Source organism: Marmota flaviventris, chromosome 1, assembly GCF_047511675.1.
Source record: "Marmota flaviventris isolate mMarFla1 chromosome 1, mMarFla1.hap1, whole genome shotgun sequence".
NCBI classification, from domain to species: Eukaryota; Metazoa; Chordata; class Mammalia; order Rodentia; family Sciuridae; genus Marmota; species Marmota flaviventris.
Window position 1 is genome coordinate 91,077,221 of NC_092498.1, and position 18,855 is coordinate 91,096,075.

At 39.9% G+C, this 18,855-nt stretch overlaps 1 protein-coding gene and 1 pseudogene across 12 annotated transcripts in view; one reads left to right on the forward strand and one right to left on the reverse strand.

The window, feature by feature from the left end:
* Nucleotides 1–848: 848 nt before the first annotated feature.
* Rp9 (RP9 pre-mRNA splicing factor) overlaps nt 849–18,855 on the reverse strand; it is a 41,650-nt gene continuing 23,643 nt past the window's right edge. For 3 of the 12 annotated variants that reach the window (XR_011707903.1, XR_011707912.1, XR_011707904.1), the window contains 4 exons: nt 16,471–17,657; nt 15,970–16,018; nt 10,646–12,400; nt 849–2,464 (listed from right to left, as the gene is read on the reverse strand). The gene's annotated coding sequence lies outside the window, so the exon portion shown is untranslated. Of the gene's footprint in view, nt 2,465–6,386; nt 6,516–10,645; nt 12,401–15,969; nt 16,019–16,470; nt 17,658–18,855 lie in introns of all 12 variants that reach the window. The other 9 variants (XR_011707914.1, XR_011707905.1, XR_011707910.1 and 6 more) reach the window with 9 other exon arrangements.
* LOC114096170 (translationally-controlled tumor protein-like) lies at nt 16,763–17,232 on the forward strand (annotated as a pseudogene).

Sequence of the window (18,855 nt, forward strand, 5' to 3'; positions counted from 1 at the left end):
TCCTCGTAGTCTAAACTAATCATTTCAAAGGAATCCCCCTCTTGTACTAACCAATCACCCCTACCCAAATTGTTCCTGCCAGTGAATGTGCTAATCAATGTTAAGAGTTGTTGTTTGACTTTCCTGCGGGATGGAATGATTTGCTGTATGATGTTGTGATGCATAGAGTATCCTCCCAAAACCTATAAAATCTCATTGGACAAAGACCGGGACTGACTCCCTGGGACTGCTGTGTCGGGAACGGTTGTGAGTCCAGGCTCCGAGCTTACAATAAAGACTCTTGTGTGCTTGCATAGGTTCAGCTCCTGGAGGTCCATTGAGGTCCCACGAATCTGGCATAACACTATAACCCCAGCCCTGAGACTCTTTTTAAAAATGGGTTATGACCTATTAACTATCATTCTTTCTTTAAATGCTCATGTGTTCAGATTTGGCAAGTAGGTGGCCATAGGAGCTGACTCCTATGAACTTTTTTTTTTTTTTTGCAGAGGATACTAGAAATTTAACATAGGGATGTTTTACCACTGAATTATATCCCCAGCCCTTTTTATTTTTTATTTTGAGACAAAGTCTCACTAAGTTGCTTGGGGTCTTAAGTTGCTGAGGTTGCCTCAAGCTTGTGATTCTCTTGCCTCTCAGCCTCCTGAGTTGCTGGGAATACAAGTGTGCACAACCACACCCAGCTCCTGTGTCCTTTCAGTGTGTCCCCTTATTCTTTGTGTCCCCTTATCTTTTGGCTTAAGATATTCCAGGCTCATCTTGATTGTCCTGCCTGAGCTCTAGAATCAGCAATTTCTCCAAAAAGCTCTGATTCCTTTTAGTAGAGAACAGTATTTAGAAACAAGCTCTGGGAACAAGTTGTGCTCTTTATTCCTGAGGTATTGTTGATTTAGGCCTTTTCAGCAAACAAAACACAATGTAAGCAGATGTAAGCATATACCTGCACACACATATATAAATGTTATTATGGGAACAAACACAAGTCACACAAATTCCTACTGCTGAACACTTATTCTTTCTATTTAAAAACAGAGAGACACCCCAAAATGTAGCTCTAGAGTACTCACCTAGACCCTGGGCTTTAGGTTCAATTCTTAGCATCACAAAAAGAAAAAAAATGGAGTGACATTTGTATATATGTAAATACATGTATACACCCATGTACATATATATATATATATTTTTTCTAATATTTATTTTTTTAATTGCTTTTATTTTTTAAATACATGACAATGGAATATATCACAATTCTTATTACACATATAGAACACAATTTTTTATATCTCTGTATATAAAGTATGTTCACACCAATTCATGTCTTCATACATGTACTTTGGATAATGATGTTCATCACATTCCACCATCATTGCTAACCCCCTGCCCCCTCCCTTCCTCTCCCACCCACATATATAGTTTTAAACATATTTTTAGCTGTGGATGGACACTATGTCTTTATTTTTTATGTGGTGCTGAGAATCAAACCTAGTCCCTCACATGGGCTACATAAGTGCTCTACTTCTGAGCCACAACCCCAGCCCTTGTACATATATTTTTATATCTATCCATCTATATGTATATTAAAGCCATGAATTCACCATATATATATATGACCCTGTGTTAGATCCCCAGCACCACACAAAACAAATCAAAACAAAACAAAACAAAAAAATCATATCTCATAATGGGGGATTTTAAACATACACCTGGGCATATTAGCACCCATTTGTAATCCCAGCTACTGGAGGCTGAGGCTGGAGGATTGCAAGTTCGAGGTCAATCTTAGCAATTTATAGAGACCCTATCTCAAAATAAAAAATAAAAAGGGCTGGGGATATAGCTCAGTGGTTAAGTGCCGCTGGGTTCAGTGCTCAGCAATGAAACAAAACAAAACAAAACCCCACACCAAATAACAAAAATAAATAAATAAATAATAAAAACAAAATCAAAACCAAAAATCTCTACTTTTCACTTATTCATGAGATAGACCAAAAATTAGTAAGTGTTCAGAGAATTTGAACCAAAAAATTTGATTTGAATAAACTTCTTTTCCAGGTAATATAAATCATTTATAAAACTTGAAAAAAAAAAATATATATATATATAGACATAAAGCAAGTCCAAACAAAAAGTAAAGTATTGGTAGCTTACAAAACAAATTCTTTGACTGAAATTTAATATAATTAGACATTTAATATAAATAGATATGATAGACATCAACAAAATAATAATCAAAATAGTCCAATGTTTATAAATTGAAAACTTAATGCTGGGCATAGTAGCAAGTCCTTGTTGTATCAGCTACTCAGGAGGCTGAAGTGGGAAGATCGCTTGAGGTCAGGAGTTTGTGGCCAGACTTGGCTATATAACAAGAGGTGTCTCAAAATAAATGAATAAATAAATAAGAAAAGAAAGGAAAGGAGAAAAACTTACCTCTTATTAATTACAGAAAACAAAAGGAGAAATACTGTAAATAGTAAAAAAAAAAAAAAAAAAAAAAAAGAGCAAATAATAGAAGTTAGAAAATATATAGGTACTAATGACTATGATAACACCACATATCAAAACTTGTAAAATAAAACTAAAAAGTATTTAGAAGGCTGGGCACAATGGTACACACCTGTAATCCCAGGTACCTGGAAGGCTGAGGCAAGAGGACTGTAAATTTGAGGCCAGCCTGAGATGTAGTTCAGTAATAGAGGACCTGCCTAGCATGTGCATGCAAGGCCCTGGGTTTAATCCCCAGTAGCATACATACTCCAAAATAAAAGTTAAAAAAATGAATAGATTTTTATGATCATTAGATAAAATGCATCTCTATTCAAGCCTTTCTACCAAAATAAAATATACAACACATTCTTTCAGAGAACTTCTACCAAATTTTCAAGGAACAGATAGAAAATTCTCTTCTGAAAATTGCTGTACACAACAGAAAAGATGACAAGTTATATTACCTATTTGATGAGGCTAAGATCTCTTGAAACCATATACCATATGAGAATTGGAAGTTATAAATGATTTCATTTCTAATCCTAGATTCTAAAATCCTAAATATCAGAAATTAGAATCCTACAAATTAAAATATATCATGACTGAGTTGGGAGTATCCCAGGAATATAAGGTCAATTTTTTTAAACTAATTTTTTTAGTTTAATGAGAGAAAAATCTACTAAGAAATGTGCATTACTGCCCAGCTCCGGAGGCTGAGGCAGGAGGATTACACGTTTGAGGCCAGCCTCAGCAACTTAGCAAGGCCCTAAGCAACTTAGCAAGACCCTGTCTGTAAATAAAAAAGTAAAAACGGGCTAGGGATGTGGTTCGGTGATAAAGCACCCTGGGTTAAATCCCCAGTATGATATGAGCATTACTGATGAGCACAATGAAACACATCTGTAATTCTAGTGACTGGTGAGACCAAAGCAGGAGGACCACAAGTTTAAGGCCAACCTTGGCAACTTAGTGAGACCCAGTCTCAAAATAAAAAATAAAAAGGGCTGCAACTGTAGCTCAGTTGTAGTGTTGCCCTGGGGATAGAATTGGAGAAAAAAGAAAAAAAGTATGCTTGATTAACAAAGCAAAGGAGAAACAACATGATTATTTAAATTAATGCAGAAAACCATTTGATAAAACACAATACTTATTCAAAAATCTAACACTTCCCAGCCAACTAGTAATAAAAAACCCTACTGACGTGATAAATGTCATTTATAAAATAAACTACAATTATAACTTCTATTGAATCCCTAGTAATTAAATATAAGACAAAACCTGCTATCTTTTTTTTTTGTGGTGCTGGGGACTGAATCCAGGGCCCTATGCATGCGAGGCAAGCACTCTACCAACTGAGCTATATCCCCAGCCCTCTGCTATCATTTTAAATTCAATATTATGCTGAAGGTTTTTTTTAAACTTTTTTTTTAGTTGCTGATAGAACTTTATTATTTTTGTTTATTTATATGTGTGCTGAGAAATGAACCCAGTGCCTCACACATGCTAGTCAAGGGCTCTACCACTGCACCACCACCCCAGTTCCCATGCTGAAGATTTTAACAGATTAAAACAAATAAGACAAATGAGAAGATATCTACTGAAAGGAGGAAAAAATACTATGTGAAAAATCTAGTTAAATCTGCCCAAAATGGAAACCAAAGAGATTTTATCAAAGTTGCTAGGATTTAAAATTAATATGCAGATCCCAATAGTCTTCCTATATACTTCTAAACAAGTTAGAAATATAAATAAATCAGTTACAATATTAAGAAAAATTATAAAATTAAGATATTCATAAATTCTAAATTAAAACTGTGTATTTGAGATTTATTCGTGTAGATAGATGTAGTTCCAGTTCATTTAACTCCTATATAGTATTTTACCATTTATCTATAACTTATTTGTCCATTCTCATTTCATGGACATACAGGTGGTTTCAATTTTTTTTTGTTATAAGCAATGCTGCTATGACAAATATTTTAAATGAATGTGTATGCATATGCAAGATATTTTCCTAAGATATTTCTAGAAGAACTGGTAGTTCACAGGGGTTGACACTTTTTCAACTTTATTTAATGTATTTATTTTGTGGTACTAAGGATTGAACCCAGGGCCATAGCGTGCTAGATAAGCTCTATCACTGAGGCTTCATCCCAAGCCCTTTCTAAAGAAATGTTATTTATTTTGAGATATGGTATCAAGGGCGGGGTGGTGGTGGTGGTGGGGTGCAGCACATTGCCACAGAACTCTTGCCTGCTCAGAGGGATAAGCTTCCTAAGAATTTAAAGTCAGAAATAACTGGTGACAAACAAAAGACAAAGAGCCAGAAAAGATAGTATTAGAGGAAGCCTGCAGCTCCTGATAGATCCAGGCCACACAGGAGCTGGAGCTGGACAATAAGAAAATGGTTCCTCTGGATTATTTAAGGGGGTACATTAAAGGGCAGGGATTAGGTTTCGGTGTGGGGTCTTGCTTCATGGTGTCTTGCAGTCAACAGATTGATTGGCATCTTGGCAGGTCACACCCATCTCTGAGAGGCTGTATGGCTATAGCAGGTCACTTCATCTCCAGTGCTGTGTGGGATCAGGCAGAGCTTGAATAGGGCTCATAATGTGTTGGGCAGTCAGCCAGAGAAAATGTCCACTGTAAGTTCCTAGACACCAGATTCTCCTATTCACTAGGCTGCAATGCCATCCACATACAGCCCACAGATGGCTCTTGACAATAGGATCTCGCTATCCAGGTTGGCCTCAAACTTGTCATTTTTCTGTCTCAGTCTCTCAAGTAGCTAGGATTATAGGCATGTGCCACCACACCTGACCATTTTAACTTTTTAGATACTTCAAACTTTCTCTATAAAGCCATTTTACTGATTTGCATTCCCCTGAACAGTGTATACAGGTTCCTGTGACTGCACATCTGCCTTGACCTTCGGTGTTATTGGACTTTTTATACCCCACCCCCAATCTGATAATTTAAAATCACATCTTATTGCAAATATTGACAAGAAATCAGGCTTTCTAGGAAAATCACTTTGTTTTCTTTCTCTGCCCTTTCCTTAGGGCTAGAATTGTACGTGTCTCTTTTTGGTACTCAAATATTTGTGCAGTGGATGAATGAGCCTACTAGTGAGGCCCTGCATCTTTAATGTTAAAGAGGCTCAAGGTGAGGAAGGTGTTATGGTTTAGATGTGGTGTTCCCCAAATACTCACATGTGAGATGACGCAAGAAGATTCAGAGGAGAAACTATTGGGTTGTGAGAGTCTTAACCTAATCAGTGTTTTAATCCTCTGATAGGGATTAACAGGGGTAACTGAAGTGGTGAGGTGTGGCTGGAGGAGGTGGGAATTGGGGCCTGGCTTTGGGTATATATTTTGTATCTGGTGAGTGGACTCTCTCTGCTTCCTGATTGGCATGTGAGCTGCTACCCTCTGTCACACTCTTCCAGCCATGATGCCCTGCCTTGAGCCCCAAGGAATGGAGCCTGCTGTTTATGAACTAAAAACTGTGAGCTCTTAAATAAACTTCTCCTCTATAGTTGTTCTGGTTGAGTCCTTTTAGTCACAGCAGCGAATAAGCTGACTAAAACAAAAGGGAAGACAATCTTTACACTTAATGTTTAAATTTTCCATCTAGTTAAAGGTATAGCTGGTGGTGCCTGAGTTCAATCTCCAGTACCAGAAACCAAATAACAAAATCTTTAAAAAGGGGCTAGGAATATTGCTCAGTGGTAGAGGGCTGCTTAACAAGCATGAAGCCTTGGGGTTGAATTCCAGCACAGCAAAGAAAAAAAAAATGAATTCTACATCTGGGATCAAAAGTGTCAACTGAGAGGAAAATAGAATCCATCTATTTTAAAGCAGGACAGAGAATATCAAAATGAGGGCAATAATGACTACCCTAACAACAGGAAAGGCACTGGGTTTAGGAATCCAAAGATCTCAGGTTACTCCTCTCCCAACTACTATGATGGCAACTTCTCCAATACAGGTGGATTAATTAGCATCTCCAAATCTCGATGTCCTCACCTGAAAACAGAGATGAAGACAATAATAGTGATTTGGAATCCTGAGTGGAGAATGCAGTTCACAAACTGGAACCTCAATATATAAATAGCAATCATTAAAAAACCTCAGGCATTATACACCCTCTCACACAAAATGCCTCAGTTGATAGGAAAATATCCAAATTCAGAGATCTCAGTGAAATCTGTGGAGACTGGGTTCTTACTGATACCAAGAAACCTCGAAACTAGCCTTCAGGTAGCCTATCTTCAAGGGTTTTTTGTTTTTGGAATTTAGGTAATGAATGGAACCCAGGGCCTTGGGCATGCTAGGCACAGCGCTCTACCACAGAGCTATAGCCCCAGCCCCACAGTTTTTGTATGAAAGAAAAACTTTTATTCTGTTTCAGAAACTGCTGTTTCTGCTCAAACACAATCTCCATCTGATAATACACTCAGTCATTCCAAACTTCAATGCTTCCTTCAAGTCTTATTCCTACATCTACCCAGGGGAAATGAATAAAAGGTCATCAGATGCTAATACACTTTGATTTCTGAATTGGGGCTCTGCACAGTGGCACGCACCTGCAATTCCAGCTACTTGGGAGGCTGAGGCTGGAAGATGGCAAGATAGAGGCCAATCTGGGCAACTTAGCAAAATCCTGTCTCAAAATAAATGGCTCAGGGGTCAAGTGCCCCTCAGTTCAATCCCCCTGATAGACCCAACCTGATCTTTTCTTAAAATTGGGAGCCATCTCGCCACAAAGCCATGAAAAGATAATTTCGGCTTTACTATAAATTACTGCAAATTCTGAACCTGCTTGGAATGCCTGCCCGTGCCCTGAACTCACCCATGCCTGGCTCTCTGACCAGATAGCAGCCCTCTCTGAAACTTTAGTAACGCCTCACAAATCTTGGTCTTCCCTGGCCAGATAACAACCCTTTCTGAGGCTCTAATGACCTTCATAAATTCTGATATTGGGGCCAGCAAAAATGTAAACTACCATTAGTGTTATGCTCCTCAGAGTTCTGTTATCTGTAACCCCCCTTTGTGTAACTTTCTGGGCTATAAAGCTGGGCTGCAGGAAAGCTGCGGCTGTTGTCTTGTTCCCGAGGTTTTGGGTGGGAGAGGCAGCCTGGCCAGTCGAAATAATAAGCTTGCTTTAATTTGATTTTAATTGGAGTCAGTGGTCTTTTCTTGCGTCCTGGTCTAACAACCCCCCCCCCCACACACACACACCGTTGTAAGCCCATCCATGGGTTCCATGTGGGTCACCATGCATGGAAGCCTAGTGGATAGAAACATCTGGTGTCTGGAAATGATCAGTGGACATTTTCTCTAGTCAATTGACCAGGGACATTGTGAATTTCTATCCCGATCTGTCGAGACCCACACAGCATCTGAGATGGGCGTGAGCTGCCAAGATGCCAATCAGCCTGCTGACTAAAAGACATTATGAAGCAAGACTCCGCCCTTGGAACCTTATCTCTGCCTTTGATGTACCTCCTTAAATAAATCAGGGGTGGGGGGCATCTTTCCCTTGTTTAGTTCCAGCTCTTGTGTGGACTGGATGTATTGTTATGCTCGAATTCGGGACCCCCAAAAGACCACCAGAGACCAAGATCAATGTAAGCAGCAAAGAGGCATTTATTGCGAGCTAGCTTGGTCCTCTGCGCGCCCGCACACAGCAACTAGTGACACTGAGAGGCCTCGAGCCCAGGGTTTGCAGTAGTATTATACATTCTTTGGAGAAGGCAGGGACCCCCACATGCATCATAGCATCTCTTGGCAAATCATCACACACCAAGGGAAAATCAAACAACAACTCTAAAACATGATTAGCGTATCAAGTGGAGGGAAAGAATCTGGAAAGAATTATTGGTTAGTTCAAGGGGTTGACTTAAAGTTGATTGGTTTAAATCGTGAGGATGTCGCAAGGGGGGTACGTGCCAAACTGCAGGGCTTCTAGTTTAGATATTGGTCACCACACCTAGGTGGGGGCCATCTGGAATCTCAGATATTTCGATATCTTGGCCTATCTTAGGCAATCACCATCTGCGGCTTTTCCGAGAACTGTTTCCACAGAGCTTTTCTGTGGTATTTTCCTGACTTTAGGACTGCAGTAGGTCAGAGGTTAAGTTTCAGAGCAAAATGAGGTCCCAAGTAGAATGAGATTGCTTAGGTCTTTTGTAAATATATTTCTGACTCTGTGTTTTGTTCTTCACTAATTATTTTAGACTTTAAGTTTTCAGGTGGCAGGAAGAAGAACCCCCCAATGACACACTGGCCATATCCCCTCTTCCCCAATCTCCAATAAATAAAAAATAAAATAAAATAAAATAAAAAGAGCAAGACCCTGGGTTCAATCCAGTACTGAAGAAAAAAAAAAAATCCTGAATTGGGGATTGCATTTCCCACTAGTCTCAAACATCTGACTTTTTTCTGACCAAGAAAAATTACTGTACTTAGGCTCCTTTCCTGCCTCCTCAGAATACCCACTCAAACATTTATTCTCACTCCCTTTGGGAAATACAAATTCCTAAATCTTTTTTTTTCTTTTTCTTTTTTTAAGATCCACTCGGTGATTTATTGCAATCTTGCCATAATGTAAGTATAATTATAAAAAGGGGGAGTTATTAGGTTGGCCATCTGCAGGCTGGAGAGCTGGAAGAACCAGTAGCTGCACAGTCCAAGAGGCTAAAGCCTTAGAAAAAGGGGGATCAACAGTGCTACCCTAGTCTGAGACCTAAGCCTTCTAGAGAATCAATATCCTCAGATGATGGTAGCAGCCATTGAAGAAGAATCTTGCTTGAATTCTGCTCCTGTTTCCTTGTTCTTCCAACTTTTATTCTATCCAAGCCATCAACCTATTGTTCGGTGCTGCCCATGCTTAGGGAGGGTCTCCATTTCAGTTAGCTCTTCCACATGCCAATCATTCCTAGACACAGCCTCATTGACACACCCATAATCCTCTCAATCCCTGCAACCAATCAAGTTGAGGATTCAAGTTACTTAGTACAAGTCCACCCCTTTTCAACTTGATATTCAAATATGAATCTTAACATCATATTTAATCTCCAAATAAACACACTATTGAGGTCATAATTCCACCCAACATAACTATCAACCAATGCACTAGTTCTTTCTCCAGAGGAAAAAGAATAGAAAAAAACAAAAACATTGCTGATGTTAAGTCAATCAAAATTACATTACATGATGAATAACAGGAGAGTAATAATAATTTCCTCTTAATGAATGTGGAAATATGCCAAAAATATTCTGAATGGAATAGGGAAGAATTATCAGTGGTAATTACAATCCTTGTTTCTGTAACTGGTCATATGGCTGTAGTTAGTATTTATAACTACCTTCTTCTACTACCCATTCTGTATTCCCTCTACCTTCAGCAAGCATCTTAGCAGGTTTTGGCTCTTTACCTGGAGGTGTGACCCATACCTTCATTCCTGAAGAGTCTGTGACATTTGTCATCTTGCCTGAATTGGGTCATTGTGACAAATCCCTAAGTCTTAAAAAAAAAAATTACAACCCTTCTTACCACCTACAACTCCTGTTAACTACTATCCTATGTCTTTCTACCCCACACAAGGAAAGAATAATGTTATTTATTTTTTTATTTTTTGTACTGGAGATTGCACTCAAGGCTACCCTTGAACTCCATCCCCATTTTATTATTATTATTATTTTTTATTTTGAGACAAAGTCTCACTAAGTTGCTTAGGGCCTCACTAAATTGCTGAGGCTGGCCTTGAACTTGCAATCATCCTGCTTCAGCCTCCTGAATCGATGGGATTACAACGGTGTGCTACCATACCCAGTGTCCCCTTCCCTTTCAAACTGCTCAGTTATCACCTGTGGCTTTCTATCCCACCACTTTTCTCAACCAATTTCCTCTTTTCTGCTGATTTAACTCTCAGTACTCTTAGGTATGCTTAAGGGCAGGTTCTGTGTGACTCTCCTCTCAAGCCCCTACTCTGTCCAGGTTGGCTTCCTCCTCCTCTCCTTATCTTTGACCAGCTTCTTTCCTCAAATGTCAACAACTTCAGGGCTAAGAAAGGAAGATCAGAAGAAGCACTGAAGACCCACGATAACCTGCCTCCTTCACAACATCAAACGGATGAGACAGCCGTGCATACCTATAATTCCAGAGACTTGGGAGACTGAAGCAGGAAGATTCCAAATTCAAGGCCAACCACGGCAATTTGCCTCAAAATAAAAATAAAAAGGGCTGGGATGTGGATCTGTGATATATCACCCATGGGTTTAATCCAGGGGGGTAGAGGTATAAAAAGACTGCCTCATACTATAAACCCTGGTTTCAGAGGTTTCTTGCTTTTGTCCTGCTCCCACGAATACTACCTTTTCAGTGACCAAAGGTCTTAGAGGTGTGCTGTCCCAACATAACATGTTCTACTAAGGGTGCCTTGGACGCTAGTGACCAAAGTTCAAACCATCTGAAATTTGAGCTTAGTCCTTTACCCAATACTGTTTTTATCTCTCTCTCTCTCTCTCTCTCTTTTCAGTCTACATTTTCTTATGTATCATGTAAACCAACTGCCTGGGAGTGAAATTCATGCAGCACACCCGCTCCTTTATATGCTTTCTTTTCCTAAACTACAGGTTTCCCTGAGCGAGGGCTATTCTAGACATTATTCCATTTTCTGATACCACGTGTTCTGATTTTTCCAAACAACAACCAATTCTCCTGCACCAGCTCCATGTCCAATGATTCCATTCAATTATTGACAGTCAAGACCCAGAGTTAATGGAGTCCCCATAGGTAAAGGACTTAGTCACATAAGACTGCCCTCACTTTGGATACCAGTCTCAAATGGGGTGCTCATGCTACCAAAAGGAGTTAGCCAAGCTAGCTCTCAGTCTTATACTATGAAGACCACATAGTCTTAGAAGGCTGAGCTACCAACTAGCCAGAGTCAAGAATGACAAGGTCACTAAAATCAGACTCACTGAGACAAGATAATAGTGATCCCTGTTATGAAAATAACAGAGACTCTTCCAAAAAATAAAGGGCAAATTCCAGGGGAGGGCATGGGGAAGGACCAAGAAACGAAATCTACCAAATTATGCTATGTCCATGTACAATTATAATTATGTATGCAATGACAATGCACTAATTAAATAATACAAATAATAATAGAGGGGAAATCAATAGCGTAGAGCTTGTGGTTTGGGGGTACAAGGAGGAAAAACAAAGGTAAAGTACTCTGGAAGGAGACTGATCAAATTGTTATGTGTACGAACATAGCATAATGAATCACACTATCATGTATAATTACAACACACCAATAAAAATTTTAAATAAATAAAGGATGTCAGTCATATTTAATTAGGTCTCGCCCCATGACCTCATTTTACCTTAATTACCTTAGTAAACACATCCTGGATCCCTTAAAGAAATCATTGTGCATCCATATCCCAACAACAAGTATTTTGTTGAAATAAAACTTCGGTACACCGAACGGAAATGATGATTTGGAAGTGTGCAGTATGATGGTTGTACGTGAATACTTGGGTGAAAATGCACAGGGAGTGTAGGTAGATAAGAAGAACAGAACCTGAGGGTCATAACCTGGACAAAATGAGTATTAAAGAGGAAAATTACGGACGACCATAAAGAATTATGAGAAGCTGACATACGCAGGAGAAAGCACGCTCAACTTGTACCTGAAAGCGTGATCCACGCACGCGCACTGCCCAAAGGCTGCGCTCGCGCCAAAGGCGGCTCCTGATGGTTCCAAGATGCTTATAAAAGCTGGAGCCACCATAGCAGTCCCCATCAGAGGCGCTGCAGGTTCCAGGAGTCTTGTTGGAGTAAGCCTGTGATAGCGATGCAGAGATCAGGTGTGGTGGCCCTGGGGCTGTGGGTTGCCCTGGTTATAAGGGAGGGAAACAGTGTCAACCAGGGGAAAGGTTTTCAAGGACTGACTCTCCTGGTCTGGGGACTGTTTTGGGGTGAGAAGAGGAAAGATGGGCTTGCTGGAGAAGTTGAGGATGAGGGCCGGATAAATAGGCCCGCACAGATGCCCTTGAGTGTAGCCCAGGAGGGCGCGATTCCTTTAGACTTGGGGTCCCACAGAGCGTTTCATTGGAGGACAGAGCTCAGACCTCTGTCCTTCAGACAGCTGCCTGGGCCAGTCTTCTCTGATCATTGAAGCACCGTCCTCACAGGTGGGCAGCAAGCAAAAGCTCTGGAACCTGACACCTAGGCCTAGAGTTCAAAAGGGGGTTTGGGATGATTTTTCTGCCTCCGCAGCAGTTTACAGGGATGGGTGCTGCTGCCCTGTCCTGAGACCTTTCAGCCTTGAAAATGCAGGTAGTAAAGCCAAGCCTTTTTTTTTTTTTTTTTTTAATGCAGGCCATGGGCCCGCTGTTCTCAGGTCTTTGGTTCCAGAATCTTGTCCACAATTCTCTGTGTTATTGGGACAGGTAAGGGAATCTGTGTAGACGATCAGTGGGATTATACCCTCTGCCCCCATAAACCAATGCCTGATGCTTTTCTGATCCTTTTCTCCATTACTTCCCTTCCCTTATGCTGTCCTGAAGCAAAAGAGAAGATGGCAGCAAAAGAGAAAGGTGCTTGCCTTTCATGTTAAAATGTAAGTTTGAGCAGGGGCACGGTGGCTACCTGCAATTCCAGAGACTTTGGAGCTGAAGGCTGGAGGATTGCAAGTTCAAAAACAGCCTCAAAAACCTAGAGAGATCCTAAGCAACTAAGGAGACCCAATCTCAATATGAAAAATAAAAGGGCTGGGGATGTGCCTCAGTGGGTAAGTGATCCTGGGTACAATACCCCAGTATTTAAAAAAAAAAAAAAGTGTGTGGGGGGTAAAGTTTGAGTTATAGCTAGTTTCTCTGTTAAATATGTGAAATGCATTCTTTTCATTTGCTATACCAACAACCTGAAGAGATGTTGCTGTCTTTGTTGCAAAATGGAGGAAATGAAGAACTCAGGGAGGGAATAAGCAGTGATTTGATCAGGGTTTCCCAGTTGTCAAATAAGAATCTTATTCTGGGGCTGCAGATTTAGTTCAATGGTAGAACATGTACTTAGCATGCATGATGACCTGATTCAAACCCTAGCAACCCCCCCCCCCCCCCCATACACACACACACAGAGAGAAGAAAGAAAGAAATGGCATTCTCTTATGTTGTTAACCTGTTGGAGTGGGAAATTTTCCTTCATTGAAATTTAGTGCTCCTTGTTAAATATTTTTCGACAAGACCTAAACTTTTTTTTTGGTACTGGGATTTAACCCAGGGGCACATAACCACTGAGCCACATCCACATCCCTGGCCTTTTAAATTTTATTTTGGAACAGGGTCTCACTAAGTTGTTGAGGGCTTTGCTAAGTTGCTGAGGCTGGCTATGAACTTGAGATCCTACTTTCTCAGCTTCAGGAGTTGCTGGGAATACAGGCATGGGCTAAGACCTAAACATTCTGAAAGCTGCTACATTGAAGTTAAAAAAAAGTATGAAGGACAAGACTGGAGGGTAGACAAGTAGGATTTCTAACAGAATAGTGGTTAATTATAATAGGAAGGAACTTCAGAGAGCAAAAAGGCAGACACGGAGGAAGGAAGAGGAGAGCATATGAACGTTTATAGGAAGTAGGTACAAGAACAACTTTGGGGAATTGGGTGATTCTCCAGTCTACCCTTCAGGTAGCAATGATAATTTTAATGGTCTCTGTAGTTAGTACTGTGTGTTGTGTACAATGGGTAACTTCTCAAGTAGAAAACTGTATGTGAGGAGGGATTTTGAGTTCATGATGTCATCCTGATACAGATGGTCCCCACACTTCTAGGCCTGTATGGATAATAACCCCAAGAGAAGAGCTGTCTCTTTACAGTAGTCTTAGCAGGAGTTCCAGAGATAGTTCCCCTTGGTATCGCTCTGTAACCCATCCCTGAATCAATTTACAGAATTAGGAAGATGGGAGGGAGAGCAAGGGAGGAAGATTACCTCTAGATAGGGAGGGAGGGAAAGGGAGGGAGAAGGGTAATAGCATGGATGGTGAAAGGAGACACTCATCATTATACAAAATACATGTATGAAGATGTGAATTTGGTGTCAACATACCTTATATATAATCAGAGATAAGATAAATTATGGTATAATGGTGTATTAAGAATTGTAATGCAAAAATAAACAAATAATTTTTAAAAGAAAAAAAAAAGAATTAGGAAGATGGTCTAGAGCTTCCTAGCCATTTGTATGCCATTATTGAGGATGGTATGAGATGACCTCAAACAACTTGGCTAGAGGATCTTCATCTTCTCACATGTAAAGGCCTGCTGGTACAAAAAAAAAAAAAATTCCTTACAGGTTCTCTGAAGTTAGAATACCTTATTTTTGGATACAGTTAGAGTAGAAAGTTATAGTACTGTAAAGAAACTGACAAATAACTTGATGAAATTGTGTTTTGTCTGTTTTTGTTTTCCCACTACTGGGTATTGAACCCAGGGGCACTTTATCATTGACCACTGAGCTACATTTCCAGCCCTATTTATTTATTTATTTTTAATTAATTAATTTTAATTAGGCATATATGACAGCAAAATGCATTTTGATTCATTGTACACAATTGCAGCACAACTTTTCATTTCTCTGGTTGTACACGATATAGCATTGCACCATATGTGCACTCATACATGTACCTAGCCTTTTTATTTTTTATTTTGAGACAGGGTCTCAATAAGTTGCTGAAGCTGGTCTGGAATTTGTAACCCTCCAGCCTCAGCCTCTTGAGCTGCTGGAATTTCATCCATGCACCAATGCGCCTGGTTGACAAGTAGTTTGATAGGTGTATACACAGTAAGGATTGCTGTGTCTTCTTGGCATTGTCCCCTTTATCATTAAATAACAACCCTTTTTATCCCTTACCACTTTCATTACTCTGAAGTCTGCTCTCTCTGAAAATAATATGGCTACACCCACTTTATTTATTGATTTGTAGTACTGGAGATTAAACCCAGGGTGTTTAACCTCTGAGACATTCCCAGCCCTTTTCATTTTTTTCTTTTTGGTACCAGGGGACTGAACCCAGGGGCGCTTAAACACTGAGCCACATTCCCAGCCCCTTTTTATATTTTTATTTAGAGACAAGGTCTCACTGAGTTGCTTAGGGCCTCACTAAGTTGCTGAGGCTGGCTTTGAACTTGAGATCCTCCTGCCTCAGCTTCTGGAGCTGTTGGGATGACAGGCATGCACTGCTGTGCCCAGATATCCTCTTTTACTTTTTGAGATAGGGGCGATTTTTATTTATTAGAACAAAGTCAACTCTGTGCTGTATAATTAAAATGTGAGGGCTATTATTATTAATGTTTTTTTTTGTTGTTGTTTGTTTGTTTTACTGGGGATTGAACCCAGGGCACTCTACCACTGAACTATATCCCCAGACTTTTTATTTTATTTTGAGACAGGATCTTGTTAACTTACCTAGGCTGTCCTCAAATTCGTGATCCTCCTGCTTCAGCCTCCTGTGCACCTGGGATTATAGGTATGCATTACCACACCCAACTATGAATGCATTATTATTTTTTTAAAAATATTTTTAGGGCTGGGGTTGTAGCTCAGTGGTAGAGCTTGCCTAGCATGAGTGAGGCCTTGAGTTTAATTCTCAGCACCACATATGAATAAATAAAATAAAGGTCCATCAACAACTAAAAAAATTTAAAAAAATATATATATATATATATTTAGTTGTAGATGGACACTATACCTGTATTTTATTTAATTTTATGTGGTACTGAGGATCGAATTCAGTGCCTCACACATTCTAGATAACTGTTCAACCATTGAGCTGTAATCCCAGCCCTGAATGCATTCTTTTTTTTGGTGGGGGAGGTACCAGGGATTGAATTCAGGGGCATTTGGCCACAGGCCCTTGCATGCATTCTTAATAATCTAATTTTGAATAAAAATTTAACATTTCTTTACCTTGGCTTCTTCCCTTGTAAAAACAGCTGAACATGGGGCCGGTGTATAGTTCAATGCAAACTAACTTGTGAAAAGATATTAGATGTAGAGGTTAAAAGGGGGTCTACAGGCTCCACTGATCAAGTCATTGTCCAAATATGAGGTTGGGGAGTGGCTGGGTTGGCCTTTTCTGCCCATTCCCCCCTCCCCCTCAGCGCTGCTCTGGGACCTCATCTGCCCTGACGAGATACTCTCCAGTATTTACAAGATCTGGGAGATCTCAGACAGGCTCTGCCTGGAGATGGAGGGCAAGATGGTCAGTAAAAGAAAGGGTAACATTGATGACTTGCTTATTTGGCCTCTTCCGAAGGACCCAAGGGCGAAGGTACCAAAAGCACAGTAATCACTGGTGTTGATATTGTCATGAACCACCACTTGCAGGAAACCAGCTTCACAAAAGAAGAATACAAGAAGTACATCAAAGATTACATGAAGTCAATCAAAGACAAACTTGAAGAACAGAGACCAGAGAGAGTAAAACTTTTTATGATAGGGGCTGCAGAACAAATCAAGTACATTTATTTCAAAAACTAATTTCAAAGACTACCAATTCTTCATTGGTGAAAACATGAATCCAGATGGCCTGGTCTCTCCTGGACTACCGTGAGGATGGTGTGACCCCATATATGATTTTCTTTAAGGATAGTTTAGAAATGGAAAAATGTGGGGCTGTGATTGTGGCTCAGTGGTAGATCACTTGCCTAGTATCTGTGAGGCACTGGGTTCAATCCTCCACACTACATAAAAATAATTAAGGTATTCTGTCCGTTTACAACTAAAAAAAGAAAGAAAAGAAATGGAAAAAGGTTAACAAATTTGGCAGCTGCTTTGGATCTATCATCTGTCATCATAACTAACTGCTGCTTGTCATCCACACAACACCAAGACTTAAGAAACCATCTTGGGCACATTTGTTTTGACAGGGATTTATTTGGAGTGGAGGCATTGTTTTTTTAAGAATGTCATGTAGGTTTGCCTAAAACTAAAGTGCATTTAAACTCACTTGAGAGAAGTTCTCTTAGTTTAATACATGTTTAAATTAAATCCAACCTGTAGTGTTCCTGGAGAAAGTTAGAGCCTGATTGTAGGCCACCATTAGAAAGCTGACTGTCTTCAGATAACTCCTGCAGTGAGAACTACTTCTGCAACTGGAATAATAAAAAACAAGAATATAAAAAACAAGTTTTAATTCTAACTTATAATAAAGGGAAAAAAGCAGTGCCAACATTTTAAGTATGGAACCTTGTACATTTCATCACCTACAACAGAAATAGTTCACTCTGGAAAAGATTACCAAAAGAATAAAAAGAGACTAACTCAGTTGTGTGTGTGGGGGAGTCATTGTCCATTCTTTGTTGAATCTTAGGAAAATCTAGGAAGGAACTGGTAAGCAGTAGTTAACAATGACCTGGAAGTAATTCTTTTTTACCAGTAGATGCTCATTCTGGTGCTTTCTGGGTGAATATTGGTACTGGCTACAAGAGTTATAAAAGAAGTAATATATTCTAACTATGGCTTGGTGATAGAGCACTAGCCTAGCACATGCGAGGCCCTGGGTTCAATCCTCAGCACTACATAAAAATAAACAAATAAAATAAAGGTATTATATCCAACTACAACTGAAAAATAAATTTTAAAAAAAGAAATAGAAGTTTGTATTTTCCATATTTATTGGAGCTGCCACAATCTCTATTGTCTACACTTAACCTGAGGCCTATATTCCCTAACTTTTATCATACTACACAATTTTGGCTGTATAATGGATTTGGAAAAAGAAAGCAAACAGGAACACTGGGGGCAGTGGTGCACACCTGTTATCCCAGTGGTAAGTAGGCTGAAACCAGAGGATTGGGAGTTCAAAGCCAGCCTCAGCGACAGCAAGGCACTAAGCAACTCAGTGAGATCCTGTCTCTAAATAACATAAAAAATAAGGCTGGGGATGTGGCTCAGTGGTCGAGTGCTCCTGAGTTCAATCCCTGGTATCTAAAAAAAGAAAGCAAACAAAGAGACTCAAACTGGTCCTGAGCAGGCTAGAAACATGTGCACCAATCAATACACCCATGTACGAGCCATCAGCCATGACAAAGGCAATATGACCAGTATCCCTTCTGCTGTTGACACACACATCAAAAACATTCTTGGAAAAAGCAATGGTGCTTTATCATCTGTGGCTCCAGAGAGGTAGCTACATGGTGTGAGACCTTCTGATAACACTCTGAATGCAAACACACCTCTCAGAAGCTCTGCTGCCTCAAGAAAAAGGAAGAGTAGAAAGGGGCAGTGGATCTCTCGAAGTCACATTCTGAAGGGCTTTTAAAGAAAGCATCTGTTTGTATGACCTGCCTG